The 20550-nt window shown below is 37.1% G+C and overlaps 1 pseudogene; it reads left to right on the top strand.

The window, feature by feature from the left end:
* The first annotated feature begins 20181 nt into the window (after nucleotides 1-20181).
* Nucleotides 20182-20280, top strand: LOC132298049 (small nucleolar RNA R71; annotated as a pseudogene).
* Nucleotides 20281-20550: the final 270 nt, after the last annotated feature.

The following is a 20550-nucleotide window of genomic DNA, read 5'->3' as shown; positions in this document are numbered from 1 at the left end:
ATATTGAGTTTCATGGAAGATGTGGAGTTTGACTTGCATATTTCCAAAAGCGATATCCATCACCCCGGTTTGGCGTTAACCGTAGCTAAGAAAGGCCTACCAAGGATCACGGGAATATGTTTATTTGGATCTTGGACTGGTTCCGTGTCAAGAACCACAAAGTCTACCGGGAAGTAAAATTTAAGCACTTTGATAATCACGTCTTTAAGAATGCCCCGTGGGTGCTTGACCGATCTGTCGGCTAGCTGCAAGACCACGTTGGTTGGTTTAAGATCTCCCAACCCAAGTTGTAAGCAAACTGAATAAGGAATCAAGTTCACACTCGTTCTTAAGTCAATGAGGGCCTTTTTTATCTCATTGTCACTAATGAAACACAAGATTGTCGGGGCACCCGGATCCTTATACTTTGGAGGAGTGTTGTGCTAAATTATCACACTCACTTGTTCAGTTAGTCTTACTTTCTTAGGTAAATGGCTTTTGAAAGTGTGTTTTTGAGTAAACAAATCCTTGAGAAATTTGGCATAGGGAGGAATTTGCTTAATAGCATCTAAGAGAAGTAAGTTGATCTTTACTTGCTTAAAGACCTCCCACATGTCCTGAATTTTACAGCCTTTGTTTCCAAAATGTGTCGACTCTTGGAGACGTTGAGGGAAATGAGCTTTAGGCCCATAAGAGGTCTCTACATATGGGGTCACAAGCTTGGAATTCTCAGTGCTGGACTTTGGATTTTTAGGAGTGAAATTTGGATTACATGGGCTGAGATTTGGATTTTTGGGAGGAAGAACTTTTTCATCTTTTCCTCCATCAACCTTATTGTCCACAATTCGACCACTCTAAAGTGTGGTGATTGCTTGAACATGTTTATGAGTAGGTCCACTTGTAGGAGGGACTTCATCAATTACATGGGTCCCTCTAGGATTCACAAATGGTTGAGCGAGAAGTTTTCCTGTATCCTTTTGAAGAAGTTGGTTCATTGAAGTAGCTATTTGTCCCACTTGATTCTCAAGTTTAGCTATTGACTGAGTATGTGAATGAACTATTTGGAGAGTGTGCTGCAATGATGTCAAGAGTTGCTTATTGGATTCTAACATTTGTTTGTTAAAAGATTCCATCATTTGCTTATTTGCAGCAAGAATCTCATCAGTTGGAAACACAAGAGGTGGAGTAGAACCATTTGGATTATAAGGTGCATGGTAGCTTAAGGAGGTCTGAAATTTTTGATTTGGAAATTGAGAAGAGGGCTAATTTTGCTTCCCTTGATTATGAAATTTTGAATTTCGTGGGGCTGGTTGCCTCTACAAAAAATTCGGATGATCTCTCTATCCTGGATTGTAGGTATTGGAATAAGGATTATTTCTGAGCCTGGAAAACATGGTATTAGCTTACTCTTGATTATTGCTGGAAAATTGCTCTAGTGTGGGGGAATCATCCGAGAAATGGAATGGGCTAGTGCATAATGCACACACCGCACTTGCTGAATTTTGAGATAGACAAGGAGAGAGATGTGGTGCCATTAATTGGTAGAATTTGTGAGCTATGGCATTCACTTGAGAAGATTCTTCCCTCATTGTCTTTAGTTGACATGGATTGGTGTTCTTTGCATTGTTTAATGTTGGAGCCCTACGAGAATTATGTTGCAAAGAGTTTTCACTCAAATTCTCGAGTAAGGTCCAAGCATCATCTGCATTTTTAGACATAAACATTCCTCCACATGATGAGTCAACCATAAGTTTATGTGGTTCGGTTAAACCATCATAGAAAGCTTGCACCAATTGCCATTTTTGGAATTTGGTGGTGCGGACACTTCTTAAGAAGGTCTTAAAGTCTTTCCCAAGTCTCATAGAGTTGTTCCCCATCGATTTGTGAAAAACTAAGAATGAAACGCCTCATTTGATTGGTCTTACTCATCGGATAGTATTTTTTTAGGAATTTTTGTTGCAATTGTGCCCATGTAGTGATGGAATTTACAATAAAGGGAGTTCAACCAATATTTTGCCCTATCTTTTAAGGCGAATAGGAAGAAATGCAAATAGAGTGCATTTTCAGGGAAGTCCCTCATCTTAATGGTAGAGCAGATTTCAAGGAACTCATCAAGATGCTTATAGGGATCTTCATTTTCAAAGCCATGAAAGGATGGAAGCATTTGAATTGTGCTAGATTTAATCTCGTATTGGGTTGTATCGATATTTGGCATCACTGTGCAAGAAAGAGAGGCATAAGTTGTAGGGATGAAATGGTCCCTGAGAGTCATAGGTTCCATATTTGGAATTTTAGCCATATCAAGATTTATTTCCTCATCCCGCAAATTTCCATCATTTCCTGCCATGGTATTAAATTCAAGTTCGATTCCTCTTGTATTTTCGGATTCCCTAAGGTTTCTTCTAAGAGTCTTTTCAAGTGAATTTATGTTAATTGGTTCTTCAAAAGTTGGCAAAGATAATGATCTACGGCCCAACATCAACAACAAAATTCACAAAACAAACACAACACCCCTTCACCATAACATCCACATACAATGTTCCCTTTCTCCTCAATTATCAACAACACAAATAATAAATGGCCGCGACAAGGACCGATGCTTTGCAACACAGAAAAACAGAAATAGCCTCGACAAGGGCTTCACAATCAAAAATCACTAATTTATCCACAAGCAAAATATTCACAACTTTTAAAACTAGAATTTTGAAATACTTACCCAGAGTCCTTTAGACTTACAATTTTCAGTCTTTCCTTAGAAAGCCTTGAGTTCCTAAAATCTCACAAATAATACTTGAACACAAAAATCATCACTACCAAACTGAAAAATATCCATAAAATACAATATTCACAATCAAACCAAAGGTAATCTTTTAAACCTCGGTTACAAAACCGTTTGCAATCCCCGGCAACGGCACCAAAAATTGGTGGTTGATAAATGTTTACCAATAATAATCAACACTTGTAATAGCACAAATCATTGTAAAATAGGGCTGCCATAAAGGTAAGTCGAACCACATGGATTGATAGTTTATAGTAACCAAGGTTGTAAAATCACTTTGTTTGATGAAAGAGGTGTATAAGGTTTGATTTGTTTGTCACTTAGAATTAGGAATTAAAATTTGCATAAAACAATAAATGGAGTGAATGTAAGATGAATTACACTTATGTAGAGAGAGCTAGGGAAATGAATCCAGCACAAACCATATAAACATGCTTGCTTGCAATAAACTTGGGGAACAACTTATATATGTGACCATGATATATAGAAATACATGATTACTACATTACCTTCAAAAATTTCATAATATCAAGAATTAAGTATAATCCATCAAAGTTTTACATGCTTTAACTACCTAGAATAGGGTGTAGCTTAAGACATGCTCACTGAGCTATGGACTATCAAATTCCTCAATAAATATGATGAGAGCACATGAAGTCAAAAACTAAGCATAATCCATCAAAGGAGGGGCCTAAGTTATAGACTATCAAAATTTCCATACAACATGCCATTAAAAATCATTTCATAATCTCATCTCCATTCACACTATGAAAATGTAAGCAATATAATCATGAGAAAATATAATCTAAGACAAGATAATAAGTTCAACACAATCATTTATTGACATGAAGAGCCATTACAACTTGTGTAAATCTCTAGACTATGAAACTATCATATATATATTTCATTCCCCAAATCAAAATACAACTAAAGCATGCTTACAAAGAAGAGCTTCATCACCTCCCTATGAAGGGATTTAGTTATTAATAGTAACAAGGGAGGAAGAGGTTGAAGAACTCAGCCTTTCTATTTTCGCCACTTTCAGAGAATACAACCCAAAAGCTCTCAAAAACTCAATATTTCTCTCTCTGGAATTATCCTCCAACAACTCAATAATGTTTTACAATCATCCTTCTCACAAAAATAGGCAAAATATCCTACCAAACCCCCTTAATTTCATGGTCAGAACTCCCTAGAAGAAGGAAGACACCTCCATGAATCAAGGGGACAACATTGGTTAAAACAAAGAAGACCACGATCTGCTGTCTGCAAGTTGGCGGGCCCCCGCTGGGTGCAATAGTGCTGTCTTTCGGGCCCAACAAAGGGGCATCCTGGGGCTACTATGGCAACTAGCAGGCACCCACAGGAACTGGTGAGGCTTCGCGAATTCTGAAGGCTGCTAGAATTTCATTCTTTGGAATTCAATACCTTGAGTAGCTTGGCGGGTGCTTGCAGGATTTGTGCATGAGGCTGGCGGGCGCCCGCCATTACATTAGGCTCAAAACAACTTCTCTTAAATTGACCGTAGGCTTAGCCCACTGACTCTAACTTCCTTCTTGGGCCCTGCAGAATGTGTCCATGAGTTCATTGGACCATATTTGTTTAGTAGACATGTAGAGCCCCGGCCCAGCATGCCTTGATCTTCAAGAACCCGTAAAACATCATTTTTATTTCTTTTTGAAGAATAAACCTGAAAATAAACAAAAACATACAAATGAAGATAATCTATATAGAATGATCAACGAATGGACTTAACTAATGCAAATAAGGGTGCTTAAATAAGCAATATTCGGCGCTTATCAAGTTCTTCGAATCTTAGCTTCTAGAACCGGTTCCCAAATTCAGGTACCGGTTCCTACTTGACAAAATCCAATTTAAACTTGGATTTTCTATTTTTGGAACTTCTAAAAAATATACCATATAGGTATTTGTGTCCTAAGTGGGAAACGATGTCCTAACATGTTGTTCTTTCCTTTTTGATGATCAACAGTACTTTCCTCTTCTGAATAACCTTCGAATTCCACAGTCGATATCAAATCTGATATGGTCACTGAAATTACAACTCGACTAGGATTTGTTTCGTTACCAAAATATGCCAATTACAAAAATATATTTCACAATTGTTGTGATACGTCAAAAAGTGTGATACCCTTCGGATCCGAGATACGGGTTGATCAGGCCTAGGCCCAAACCCGAGGGAAATAATAAAAAATAATAATTAATATTTAATGAACACAGAATACAAGTTGAAATAATAAGAAATAAATAAAAATGGCTGAAAAGAATTCTAATTGAAAATCCTCAAAATAAAATTGTTCAAATCCATTAATCCAAAACCTCCAATTATTTAACAACTCGGGAATCCATCTAGTGGATCCCTAATAAAAATCCCAAATGGAAAATAAAACAACTGTAATAAAAGTCCAAAGCTAATAAGATATAAGTCCTACATCGTCGGAAGAGTGAGTAGTAGTCTTTGCGCAGCATGATCTGGTCTAAGTCTGAAATTAACGAGTACCAGAAAAATAGAAGTGGGTCAGGCCCACAAATAAGTTCTAACCTACTATAATCCAAGCGAAGACTCGATGCGCATTTACATTCTAACCAACTCAACAATATCTAGATAATCCGTATATATTTATATATCCACACTACAGGACTCTCACTGGACTATGCAGGGGGTCTCAACCTGAGTAGAAGGCAACATGCAAAGCGCACCTGAGTGGGCATGAGTACCTAAGCCTAACAGGGTATACCTCAACCTAGCATATCCAACTACGCATCCTACTGCATATACGCTCCCTAACCGACAACTTTGAGACTCAAGCTCATATCGCGGTACCATAAAAATATATTTAAAGTCCATCATATCCATCAAAAGTAAGTCTAGTTAGTCATTCAGCTTGTGCAGCTTCTTTGACTTAACATAAATAGCCAGTAATCCGTTTAGTCATTCAACTTGTGCAGCTTCTTTGACTTAATTATAAGTAGGATTTTAATTATATAATCCGTTCCCTTATTCCGATATAGGTAGGTTTTAGCAATTTGAGCTAATCCAAACCTAGACGTGCCACCGTCCCATACCAGTGCACGCAATCTATCATCCAATAGTTGATAATACAACTATATATGTAAAAACCAACTATTCCATAAAGTCCACAATTGATAATAATATATTAAATATAGGTATCAATCGTTCCATATCAAGCACGACAAAATTTTATACATTAATAGGCTTATACATATTACTCTCCAATATCCAATAATTAACTATACGTATCATGCATATAAACATTAATTTAATTCCAAGTTAGCATAACAGAATATACAAATTCACATGCTTACTTTTTATACCAAACCAACACTAACTGGAATAAGTCGTTAAATGCAAATCGTTAATTAATCCGTAGCCAGTAGTAGTTAAAAATTGAGCATGCTTATTCCTACCACTATTCCATGATTAACATGGTGTAACCATCCATAGTAAACTACTAAATTAATTATAAGCAATTAAACTCTTTATCTCCAACGATAGTATCCAGATTTTCATTTACCGGTTTATGTTTTGTTTCACTCTGAACAACGGTGTTTTAATACACATTAATCAACCCTTAGAAGATTTAATATGGCCTTAGATCATCTCAAGACATCTCAAGACAGCTCCTACCATAACTTGAAAATCCCAAAATCCATGCATCGTAGCCAAAACAGTAGCCAAAAAAGCAAAAAACAAAAACCAAACGAAAAAGCCTGCTCCCTCAAAGAGGGAGCTTGCTCTCACAAGCTTGGAGCTGGCTCTCACAAGTTTGGAGCTGGCTCCAAGGCCCCTAGAGCCCGTTCCATGCTCCCATGGAGCCTATTCTTTGTTCCGGGGAGCCTGTTCCTTTAAACAGGAGCCGGCTCTCCTTCTGTTCCTTCATCTCTTTCATGAAGGTTTTCTAAGGTCTAAAACTAAACTCTAAGGTTTTCAAGAAACAATTTACCTCTTTGTTTAATTATTAACAACAATTGAAACCCGAATTATGCATTAAGGATCTAAAACAGGCAACTTACAGTTCATACATATATACCGTGTACGTAAATCAACCATGAAACCCAGACTTATTTTAATGTGTTCCCACGGTGTTCCAGGCTTAAAATAGTTCTTTATTCAATAATGCAATATAAATTTGAATCATGTCCATGATTTACATTAGAACAAATCTAAAAACAAATAATACACCATATAAGAATACGTTCAGATTTTTAAACATCAAAACATGCAATTCAGTTTAATAGTTAATCTTTGTTTGTTCCTGAAGTTGCATTAGACATGTAAAGAACACGAGCCAAAGGAAAAGAGCTAGGATTAGAACTTACTTGTAAGACTTTGGTTCAAAATCTTAGCGCCGTCTTCCTAAGGTTTCCGGCAATCCTTACTATAATTCTCCTCTGTTCCTTCTCTGCCTCCACAATCGTGAATAGGGTTCTAAAACCCTTGGTAGAACCTTATATGTATATTTATAGGCCAAACTAATCCTAGGTTCAATTAACCCTAAACTGACTTACTCGGCCCATATAACAACCTATGTTAGATATACGTCGGCTACATACGTGAATTGTATTATAAAACTATAACCATAACCTAACCTGATACAATTTAACCTTATAATTATTAACCCAAATTTAATCCCAATAAAACCTTTAATTAAACCAATTTACACATTAAAAGGAAAATACTAAATTACTAAATTCAACCAAGTAAAGAAAAATCAATATAACAATTAATTTAATTTAATTATACAATTAAACAAGTAATTCAATTAATTAAATAAAACAAAATACTGCGTTTAAACAATTAATTAAAAACAAATAAAACACCCACACAAATAGCCACATAAAACACCCAAACAAATAGCCAAATAACCACATAAGAATGCAAAAGCACAATAAAACCTCCAAAATAACCTACCGAGACTATCCTTTAAAATTAGGGGTCTTACAGTCATTAATATTTTTAAACAATATTGTTCGTCGTAAGCTGATGAGTTGTTGGTTTTAATTCTTTTGAATTGGGTGAGATACATTGGAAAACAACCTATCGGTAAATCACCATGAACGTATAACTACTCGGATTGCACCATAATGAATAATTTTCTGCAATTAGAATTAGATGATGACAATATATTATTAGAAACTCTATATATTAGATTAATAAGTAGTTATTATTTTTTACTAAAATTATGGCTTGGGCAGCATCAGGCACAATGCTCTTAACCTCCTCAATAGATTTGCCTTGAAACAATGCATTATTATAATATTTATTCCCTCATATTTCTCCAATATAGAAAATAGACCTCTTGAGAACGTAATCTGTCATATACATACAAGTAAATAATATTGTTAATTTCTAATATAAATAAATTGACATTTAAATCTTTATATATATTATAAACTTGAAAGGAAAGAAATATGGAATAAACATTTTTCTCTACATTAGCACACAATTCACAAGTTTACACGGGCTTTCTTTATAGGAGAGGATACATACACAAAATCAAAAAACTGATTACAATAACTAGCTAGCCTAATTAATAATTTCCTAATTTATAGCATTTGACCAATATTCTATTTCCAACAAATATCCTCCAAATATTATATTTACAGCTAATAATATTTGGTAGTATTAATACTGAATCTTTCCTTTTCAACACTCCCCCTCAAGCTGGTTTGAAGATATCCTCTAGAACTAGCTTGCCAATTAGTCTGTCGAACTGTCTTGTAGGAAGTCCCTTTGTAAGTATATCTGCAACTTGCTCGGTAGTAGGAATGTACGGCATACATATCAATCCGTTTTTGAGCTTTTCCTTGATGAAGTGTTTGTTTACCTCCACGTGTTTTGTTCTGTCATGAAGCACTGGATTGTGAGCGATTGAAATAGCAGCTTTATTGTCACAGTGCAATTTTATATGCAACGGATTAGATATTTTTAATTGTTCCAATAGTCTTTTAATCCATAACACCTCACAAATTCCATAAGCAACTGATCTAAACTCAACCTCTGCACTGCTTCTTGCTACTACATTATTTTTTACTCCGCCAGGTGATAAGGTTACCTCCAATAAAGGTGCAGTAGCCAGAAGTTGACCGTCTATCAATAGCACTCCCAGCCTAATCCGCATCAGTATCGGCTTTAACTTGCAAATGCCCATGGCTTTTTAACAGTAGACCTCTTCCAGAGTCCCCTTTAAGTATCTGAGAATTCTGTAGACTGCATTAAAGTGTTCTCGTACAGGTGAATGCATGCACTGGCTAACTATTGTGATACCCCTCGGATCCAAGACACGGGTTGATCAGGCCCAGGCCCAAACCAGAGGGAAATATCAAACAATTAAAGTATTTTAAAGCGAACACGGAATACAAAATGAAATAAGAAATAATTAACAGCTGGAAGAAACTAAAATAAAATCCTTTAAAAAATAAATACTTAAATCCGGTAATCCAAAACTTTCAGTAGTTTAAACAACTCGGGAATCCATCTCTAGTGGACCCCTAATAAAACTCCAAACTGAAATGAAACTACTAAAAGAACATTCGGAGTAAACCATGGAGAGAAGTCATATGTCGTCGGAAGAGTGAGTAGTAATCTCTGCTCAGCACGGTCAGGTCTACGTCTAGAACTGACGAGTACCTAAAAAATAGAAATGGGTCAGGCCCACGAACAAGTTCTATCTTACTACAATCCAAGCAGAGACTAGATACGCTTATACATTCTAACCAACTCAACAATAGCTATATAATCCGTATATATATATATATATATATATATATATATATATATATATATATATATCCACACTATGGGACTCTCACTGGACTATGATGAGGGTCTCAACCTAAGTAGAAGGCAACATGTAAAACGCACCTGAGTAGGCATGACTACCTAAGCCTAACAGGGTATACCTCAACCAACACAGTCAGCTACGCATCCTACTGCATATACACTCCCTAACCGTCGACTCTAAGACTCAAGCTCATATCGCGGTACCATAAAAATATATTTAAAGTCCTATCCTATCAATCCACAAGAAATCCAATTAGTTATTCAGCATATACAACTTCTTTGACTTAACATAGATAACAAGCAATCCAGTTAGTCATTCAGCTTGTGCAACTTCTTTGACTTAAGTATAAGTAGGATTTATTTTAGAATCCATTCCCTTATTCCGTGTAGGTAGGATTTAGTATTTTGAAACTAATCCAAACCTAGGCATGCCACCGTCCCATACCGGTGCATGTAATCCAACATCCAGTAGTTGATAATACTAATAACGAAAGTAAATACCAACTAGTCAATAACAAATATAACAAGAATCCATCACAAGTATGACAAGAATAAGCATATGACATGCTTGTTCTGTACTACCGATACATGATTCTCCAATAAGTTTAAAACACAGAGAATAGGTATACTCCATCCTGTAATCCACCATGAGCATAATAATAACAATATTAGAATTAACATGCTCACTTTAAACCATTCCAGATATCCAATAAGTTAATAAGATACAATACTGTATAGTTAGCAACTAAGTTCCCATTAAGTATAACAGAGAATTATCATAATTGGCATGCTTATTTTTATAACACTGTAACATGATTTAATCCATAAATTCCTTAAGTCAATTGCTAATTTAAATATGAGCAACTTGACTCATTCGCATCCAAGCCAACACTCAAACTTTCTGTAAAATTTCCTACTGTTTTCTATATTGGCTTCCTATGGTATCTTACATACTACCATGCCTTCTGAAGCTTTAATAATGGTTTAGACATCACCGTACTCCCCTAGAACAACTCCTAATTCAACCTGGAACTTTAAAAATCCAACCACAGTAGCCCAGAACTCGCAGAAAACCAAAAAGCTGAAAAACCTTGAAGGAGCCTGCTCCAACCAAGTTGGAGCCGCCTCCAAACAAGATGGATGACTGATTCCCAGGTATGCCGCACTACCACCAAGTTTGAGAGTGTGATATTTAAGGCGAGGGTCAAGAGTTTTACATTTATAGAAGCCACTACGACCTTTCACTAAAAATATAGCTAGGGCGAGTAGGGATCGTCCCAAGGGATTGTGAGGGTCGGACAAGGTTGTGGAATCGCTATTAAAGCTAGTTAGTCGAGTGATCAAACAATTGGTTGGTTGGTTGATTAGACTAGAGAGCAATTAAATTAAACTAAGTGATAACAAAATAATGCAATTAAGAGCAAATAAGAGAGAAAAGAGTCTTAGGGTTTAGCGATCTCCACCAAGCAATGCATTTCTATACCATTGACAAGTGATTAATGAGGGCAAATGGTGTGTTGCAATATTGGTGTGTGTGTGTTTGGTTGATTCAACAAGCAAGGATGACTAGTTAAGCATGTATTGTCTAAACATCATGTGAAAGGCACAATATATCTAAGCAATGAAGCATATATTGTCTAAACAACATGTGAAAGGCACAATAGATCAAAACAAGTCATTAATCCTTTCATTAACCTCACAATCCAAATACAACACAAGGATAGGGACATATGTTACTTGCATTCAAAAGCTTGGATCATCAAATAACAAGCATAGATTGTCCTCCCATTTAACACTACACTACAACTACACTACATCTACACTACATCTACACTACTAGTATGAAAATAAACTAGGGGAGAGGCATAATCCATCAAGGAATAAGTATGAACCATCAAGAAAATCACAAGAGCATTCCATTAAGCACTATGTTTTGACAATCTCTAAATCTATAGTATCAATACAAATAGACATGCATCAATAACACAAAATCTAGAGACAAGCATATGAACATCTTTTCTAGCATACATAGACATATGGATAGAATAAAATGATTAATTGGAAGCATTAAACCACATAAATCATTAAATAAATAAGATCTCTATATATCAAAGTGCCAAAACATTAATTACAACACTAATCCCTCAACAATACACAAGATTAAGATATAGAAAGCATGCTTGGGGCTAACTCTATCCCCAAGAGGATATGTAGCCACTCATGGTGATGTTGCTCCAACCCTCAAGGGCTAACTCCATGGTAAGCTGCTCCTTATTGATGAAGAACTCCAATGGTGTCTCTAGCCTCCTCCTCTTTTCTTCTATACTAAGAATAGCCTCTAAAGTTGTATCTACCAAATACTAAGTCTCCCTTCAAAAAGTGCATCATATTCCTTTTATAGGTAGGTTAAGTGACACACTAAATGAGCTAGGGTCGTGTAAAGAATATTCTCTAATGATTGGATAGAGGACGGATTGAATAAGCTAGCTTTTTCACTTTTTCGCACTGGAGGAAGTTCGATTGATCGAACCTTGGACTTTGATCGATCGAACTGGCTAAGATCCATCGAACTGAGGCTGGATCGATCCAACAAGTTAAGCTATTTGGGAAAAGATAAATCCGAGATATTTTGGGAGATATTTTTGGAGAAAGGACAAAAGTAATTAGTGGGTGGTACAGCTGTGGATGAGATTAATCATTTGAATAAGGACAAAAGTGTTCGATCGATTGAAAGGTGGTGTTGGATCGATTAAACTTTGGACTTTTTGCTTTTGGGTCAAGGTTTGGATCTATCTTGAAATGCTGAGATCGATCAGTGTTCGATCGATCGAACCTTGAAGTTGGATCGATCGAACTTTACTGCTTCCCACCTTTGGCTTCATTTGCTTCTTTCTTTCTCCACTTTGCTCCTTTCTTTGTTTAATCCCAGAATTGCTTCAATTAAGCTCTTATTTGGCTGAGTTAGCTTATTTTCGGGATAAGTGCCTAAAAATGAAAATTTTATGAAATCAATCTAAAATGGTAAAGTAAGATAGATAAAGGTACTAGAATGCCTAAGCTTAAGGGGTTTAAATATGTACTTTTCAGCGCTCATCACACCCCCAAACTTAAATATTACTAGTCCCTAGCAATGAACTAGAAAGTAAAAGAATGAAATGAACAACTATACAAGTATGAACTAGAAAATAATAAATGGATAACGCCACTTTCATAGGGAACACGATTGCACTTAGCATATACAACAAGCCTTTTAAACCCCTAGGTTACCCCTAGTAGACGAGTGAAGTCTCGTGAGGATTTCCAGAAATGGTACCCACAAACATTAAGCTCATTCTTTCAAAAGAGGTACCAATATTGCAAACAAGCATTGGGAGAAAACTACCTCAAGTATGCAATTTTTCAAACATTTTCAAGCAATCTCCCAAAATCTCAACATCAAGCAAGCAAGTATGGTCCTCCACACATCAAAAAATGATCATGCAAATCAAAACAACTCTAGAATCCTTTTTGAGTGGACCGGCATCAAATGTGTTTCTATCTTAGCCAACTAGAGAAATGATCACATCTTTACCATCAAACTAGCACACAAATCTAGTACCGATCATCAGGACAAAAAGTGGACCTTTTATTAAAACTTTATTCATCTAGGTGCACTTATTCTTTTCACTCGATTTTTTTTTTTTTTTTTTTCTTTTTTTAGGATAAAAAATGGAAGCATGGTGCAATGTGTTGATCTATTAAGCTTTCTAGTGATTCATGAGATCGAGCGTTAGGTCAATGACTCCCAAACCAGGCGGCTTTAGGGCATTAGGCATTCAAATACCCCTACGGACTTACAAGCTCAAATCAACTATGCTACAAATCAATACAACAACCATCTAATCATTTCCCACTTTTCACCATTTAGGAGAAGTCCTCACTTTTTTATTACTTTTTCAACTTTCTTTTTTTATTTTTTATTTTTTTATTATTATTTTTTTATATTCAATTTCAATTATTAACCTAGAGTTTGTGCTTTCCACCTTTCGGCGCGAGAAGTTCAGTGTTTGATGAGGCTAGAATCCCGGCTACTTAGTGAAAAAGGGGTTGTTATCCACCTTTATCAAGAATGAAAGCTTTCAATGCACTACTAGCTCAATTGGGATATAACCAATTCAATAATCAACAAAGCATGTATCCCATAAATGAATGCTAGTGTGCTCCTGTGCTAGTGTAGAATCCTAGAGTGAATCTCAAAATAATCACAAAATCAAGATGATGTGGACCATAAGTGCAAGCAAGATATCAATCTTTTGAAAAATTTACTCCTAAATGGCTTCCACAAGGCATACAAGGAGTATTGGACTCTCAAGTCAAGCAATTTTTAAATTTTAAGCAATATAGTCCTCAAAAGATCAAAATCATCGCTAGATATGGACCAATCAAAGAAATATCCCTCAAATACACAAGTCATGCTCAAAATATTGAAATTTAAAGCTAACACTGCAAAGCACCATTCCCCCCAAACTTAAATGGCACAATGTCCTCAATGTGCAAGAGAACAAAGGAAAGAGTATACTAGTGCAACTAAGCAAGAATGATCAGGACTGAAGTATCCAAAGTGGGTGGCATGGCCCCCCCCAAACTTGGGATTAACTGTGGTCCTGAAAATTGGCACTTGGATAAACTCATCAGATAACAAAATGGGATAATCGGTGTAAAGTGGACATACAAGTGTAAATGGGATAAACATATAAAGAAATGAGAGAGGTATAAGAGTGGTCCTGAAAATTGGGTAGCACTCTCTCACTGAAGTCACTGTGATGCACCTGATGGAGTCAAACATACAGATATGAGAATATAATCATATGACATCCATAGCAAAAACAGATATATATAAAACAGATAAAGTGCAGGTACAACACAAATATCAAAGCAGACAGACCGGCTACAAAAATAATAGTACTGTATAGTGACAAAAATAAAGTATCAATAGTAGAGAGGGATCATGAGGTAGAAGGAACTGGAAACTCAGGAGGATGAGGTAGGACAAGTAAGTCGGGCTCCGCGGATATCTCTGGATAGATCTCGGAACATAGTCGCGACATCCGTGCGGAAGGCAACAAAATCTGCTCTGTGGGCTATAAGATCAACTCGTATGGCAACACCATCCTCAAGAGTCTGCAGGCGTACTCCAAAGCCGGGGGTCAGATCTGGAGCCTCAGGTATAGATGAATCAGAAGAAAACTCCTGAGTTTGCTCCTGGTCGTGAATAGGCGACCCAGCTGGAGAGTACTGCTCCGTGTCGTCTGCAGGGCGCTCTAAGTCAAAATCTATATACTCAGCAACTAGATCAACTGGTGCATCATCCACTGCGGGATCTGCTGCTGCTGCTACCTGAGCTGCTGCCTCTGCCTCCTCCTCAGCCTCTAGCTCTTCTACAGCCACTACTGCGTGGTCCTGCAGTCTAATAATAATGGCGTTGTAGCTCTTGGTCCAGTCCTTCTTCAGAAAGTGACAGGAACCTCTCTCGGGGTGCTCCCGAGGATGAATCGGGTAGCGCTGGTCTATAAGAATCTGGGTGATGAGGTGGCTGAATGGGAGAGACTGAGCCCGTCCGGGCATCTCCTTGCTAATGTACTCATCATATAGCTTCCTCATCACGCTCTAGATAAGCATGAGAATAGAAAGCTAGTGAACGGTACAGAAGGCGTAGAGGGATGTCAAATAATCTCCCCTGCTCTAAATCTTATGCCCTGTCATATATATGTTCTGGAAGAGTACGAAATCAATAAACCAAAGGTCATCTGGAAGGAATGTCCGAGTGGCGAAAGTCTCGCCACCGGCATTGTGACCTGTAAAAAAAACTGCCATGTCGGCATAAGAAGGCCTGTATAGCTTCGGATATGTCTCCTGAAGCTCTGGAAGACAGCGGTGTGGGCAGTGGTAAGAGCGGGCTAGTGAGTCCACTATGATGGTGATCTGATGGCCATCTACAGAAGTGACCAGCTCTACTGTGGTACGCGGGGATGGTCGGAGGTTCCGGTAGAAGAACTGTACCAGCCGCGGGTAGACTGGCTCTGTGACTGGGACAAGAATAGCTGCCAGGCCCCTCTGAATGATATCATGGTAGGCCGATCGGGTCAGCACCGATCTGGAGAAAAAGGCCGTGCCGAACACTGACTTATGGTAGACTGCCATATGCGCATATCTAGGCACGGGCCTTTCACGCTCCTGAGCTGGCTGGTGTGGTGGAGATGGTACGGGTGAATGCTCAGTTCTAGCACGTGGTGGAGATGGTGATAGTGTAAATGCATGATGAGCCGCAGAGGTAGATGGAATATGATCAACCTCTGCCTCTGCCTTGTGAGATGGTGACTGAGGTGGGGTAGCCAGTGCTGGCTCGTGCTGTGCATGAGAGGGCTCTGCTGGCTCCTCTGTCCATGGTATGATATGGCACTGAGGCCTGTGTTGCCTGTTGGCAATGGTCTTCTTCTTAACCATGGCCTACAAAAAGAAAAAGAAAAACTTACAATGGGAGTTAGTGCCAGAATAAGAAATTTTAAGCACAATATAGAAACATGCATGTCAAATAAGATAGACAAAACATAAATGACATGTATCTATGCAAGTGGCAGGATGTGAAACATGTTAAACAATGTAAATATGAAATGCATCCAATGTGGAATATCACAGGCATTGAGCATATATGAGATAGCATGAACATAAGATATGAAGAATGAAGTGTGTGTGTGAGATCTGTGCAATTTGATCGATCAGAAAAAGAAGTGAGATTGATCACAAAAGTTAGATCGATAGAAAATAAGTGAGATCGATCTCACAACTTCGATCGATCTGAGATATGAGTTCGATCGATCTCTCAAGATCGATCTGAGATACAAGTTTGATCAATCGAACTGTGCGACGAATGTAAACAGTCACAGATCTGTGACTTTGGAAGCATGGGGCCCACACAAACATATTCGTGGGCCCATCAACATAACACATCATCAAATCCCATCACCCAATCATAGCCCATTCTCCCAAAATCAATTCGAAAATTAAAAATATAATAACATATATACACATACATATACATATATATATATATAAACATGCTTCAGGGTCATCAATGGTGGATTTCATCATAAAAATGGCCTGGATTCAACACATAGAGTATGTATGGATGAGATTGAAGCTTAAACGAACATAAGATGCTCAAATCTTACCTCAAATCGAAGGGAGAGAAGTGGATGCGAAGATTAGATGAGAAATCCGAGGTGAGGGAGAGCGTGTAGCTTGGATCTCGCCAAAGATGAGGAAGATGGAAAGTGGATGCGGTGACGATAAGGGAAGCAAGGGTTTGGAGGGTTGGATCGATCTTGAGACCCTCCAGGTCTATTTTAAAAACATTCCTGACAGAGTTCGATCGATCGAACTTCAACTGAGATCGATCGAACTTTGATGAACTCTCCTCAAAGTATTTTTAGATTTTTGAAATTTTTGAAAAATGCAAAACTAAAATTAAAAATTAGAATAAAAATAAAAAATTGTAAAATAAAATAAAATAGAATAAAATATTTTTGGATTTTGGTTTTTGTTTTTGTTTTTTTTTTTTCTTTTTAATTCAATAATCAATAATAATTAAAAGCTAAATAAATTAAAATATTTTTTGAATTTTGGAAAACTTTTTGAAAAATAAAATAAAATGAAATGAAAATTAAACAAAATAAAATAAAAATGAAAATATTTTTGGATTTTTGAAATTTGAAAAGTCAAAACAAAGTCAAACATAAAATGGAGAATTGAGATCGATCGGAACAAGAGTTCGATCAATCAGACAGAGAGCAAAAATATGCAGGTTTTTGGTTCAGAAAATTGGCTAAGTGTTGGAACTTGAAGATCGATCGAACTTGGAAGTTGGATCGATCGAAAAAGTTTAGATCGATTTTGGAATGTTTCGATCAATGAGACAGAGAGCAAAAATATATAGGTTGATGCAAGCTCAAATTTTTTTCTAAGTGTTGAATCATGAGATCGATCAAAGTTTGAAGTTAGATCGATTGAAGGTATCCTAATCGATCTAAGAATAAGTTCGAACGATGGGACAGAGAGGTAATTTGGATGCAGGTTTCTGTAGGTCGAAAATTTTTCTAAATGTTGGATGCAGAATGGAGTTCAATCGATCGAACTCAGGTTTGAGATCGATCGAACTATACAGAATGCTCAATAATGATATGAAAGCTCATACAATCCTAATCTCAGTTCTTATCAATGCATATGAACCAAAAACAAGTATCTAGACTTCGCAAGAAATGAAATTTAAGACAGAAATGGGGGAGGAATAGGGTTTTGACACCCTACGAATGCTTTTCCTAGTCTTTAACGTCTCTAGCAAGACATTAGGCTCTTTTAGCCCGGATCAAAGATCTTATAATGCATCCCCTCCTTGTTGGGGTGATAGATGTTTTGAACTCCACCCAACAAATGGTTCTTTGAAGAACTTGTTGAATTAAGCTCAAAAGAAACTTTTGATTCTTTGTCTATGCAATCACAACTTTTGGGCTTTCATGCCCTTTCAAAGCAAGAATTTGAAACAAGACTTTTAGAATGCAAGGTTGAAGATGATCCTTTGGAAGTTTTGGTCTTACATAAAAGCTCACTTCCTTGACATTGAAGATCATGACATTTATCTACAACATTAACCTCACCTTCATATTTGTCAAATGAATTGGGTGTGGGATTAAAGATATTCAACTTCACCTTCATGTGGCCAAATGAGATCTTCATTATCCCCGTCCTACAATTGATGTTGGCATTAGTGGTTGCCAAGAAAGGACGGCCAAGGATAACGGGAATTTGGCTCTTAGGATTGGGGACCGGTTCCGTGTCAATGACAACGAAATCAACCGGGAAGAATAATTTATCAATTTTAATCAAAACATCCTTAAGGATACCCCTAGGCTTCTTGATAGATCGGTCGGCAAGTTGCAAAACTACCGACATCGGTTTTAGTTCACCTAGGCCCAATTTGACATAAACCGAGTATGGAAGAAGGTTAACACTTGCTCCTAAGTCAATAAGCGCCCGATTAATGATATGATCACCAATAATGCATGATGTAGTGGGTGAACCGGGGTCCTTAAACTTTGGCAAAGTATTATGTTGCAAAATTAAGCTTACTTGCTCGGTCAAAACCACTTTTCTTAGTGCTTGGCTCTTGTTCTTCCGCTTTTGGGTGCACAAGTCTTTCAAGAATTTGGCATAAGCCGGAATTTATTTGATTGCTTCCAAAAGTGGAAGATTGACTTTTACATGCCTAAACAATTCCATGATTTCATTGGTTTTTGCCTTTTGCTTGTCTTTTGAAATGGATCCTTTTAAGGCATCCGAAAATGGAACTTTTGGTTCAAACACTTTTTCAGAATTTTCTTTTAAACTCTTTTTAATATAGGAAGTTTTTAAATCATTTTGTCTCAAATCATTTTTCAGCAAAAATTTTTCAACATTATTTTTCAAAACTTCTTTTTCAAACACATTTTTCAAGATTTTCTCATTCACAAGATCATGTATCTGCAATGAAGGAGGAATGGGATGTGAAACGGGACGGGTGAAAACTTGAGGTTGCACCGGTTCACTCTCTTTATTGGACATTTCAACTTGATTGTCCACAATCCTACCACTCCATAAGGTAGTCACCGCATTAACATGTTCAATAGTGTGGCCTTCCGATGAGGAATGGGTTTCCATAACACATTGTTGCTTAGGTGGGGCATTAATAGGCATCTTTCCCTTCTCTCTTGCATTGAGAGTGCTTGTTATTTGCCCTACTTGGGTTTCTAGTTTCGCAATAGATTGAAAGTGAGAATGAAGCAATTGAGTGTTAGCTTCTAAAGTGCCCAAAACATTCAAAACTTTTTCTTCAAAGGTGGGACTTCTAGTATTTCCTTGGGAATAAGATTGGTTGGGAAAATGAGAATTAACAAATTGATTCCCTTGTGATTGATAAGGTCTATAACCTTGGGATCCTTGGTTTTGAAGTGGAGGTGGAATGTACTTCCTTTGAAAACCGTCTTGGGAAGGGTTTGAGCCCTCTCCTTGGTTTTTCCAAGAGAAATTCGGATGGTTCCTCCAACTTGGATTATAGTGAGTACCATAAGGATTGTTCCCTTGGTTCACAAAAGCTGCATTGACTTGTTTATTAGGTTCATTTTGTATTTGTCCGTGAGGACAATGAGAAGTAGAATGAAGAACACTAGAACAAGTCATACATGTTTCATTTGATGGATGATGAGAATGGTTAGGGAAGGAAGATACTTGGTTAGCCGAGTTTTGGTTAATCAAAAATTAATCAAACCTTTGAGATAAAGATTTCATTTCGGCGGCTATTTCATTTGAATGGTCGACTTGATGTAAGCCAACACTCTTCCTACCTTGTGAATTTCTACAATTCTTGGATGATAATGTTCTATGCAAAGAATTTTCACTCATGCTCTCATAAAAACGTCATATGTCATCCTCATGCCTATCAATGTATGAGCTACCCATGGAAGCATCAACCATACCCTTATAATTGTCCGATAAGCTCTCAAAGAAATATTGAACTAATTGCCATTTGGGTATGTCATGATGTGGACACTTCCTAAGCAACTCATTGAAGAGTTCCCATGCCTCATGAAACGTTTCTCCATCCCCATGTGAAAATTCTCGAATTGAGGTTCTCATGACATTGGTTTTAGAAACCGGATAGTACTTCTTCAAGAACTCTTGTTGCATTTCTGCCCAAGAAGTGATTGAAAAAGGCCTAAGATTGTTAAACCAATACTTTTCCTTGTCTTTTAAGGTGAATGGAAAAAGTTTGAGTCTTAAGACCTCTTCCGGCATGTCCGTATATTTTACGGTGCAACATACTTCAAGAAACTCATCCAAATGCTTATAAGGTTCTTCACTTGGAAGTCCATGATAGTTAGGAAGCATTTGAATGGTTTAT

This window comes from Cornus florida, unplaced genomic scaffold (assembly GCF_030987335.1).
Source record: "Cornus florida cultivar Cherokee Brave unplaced genomic scaffold, ASM3098733v1 CherokeeBrave_3.0.0_Hap2_Chr02, whole genome shotgun sequence".
Lineage (NCBI taxonomy): Eukaryota > Viridiplantae > Streptophyta > Magnoliopsida > Cornales > Cornaceae > Cornus > Cornus florida.
The sequence above is the reverse complement of the archived record's forward strand: the minus strand, read 5'-3'. Positions and strand labels throughout refer to the sequence as shown.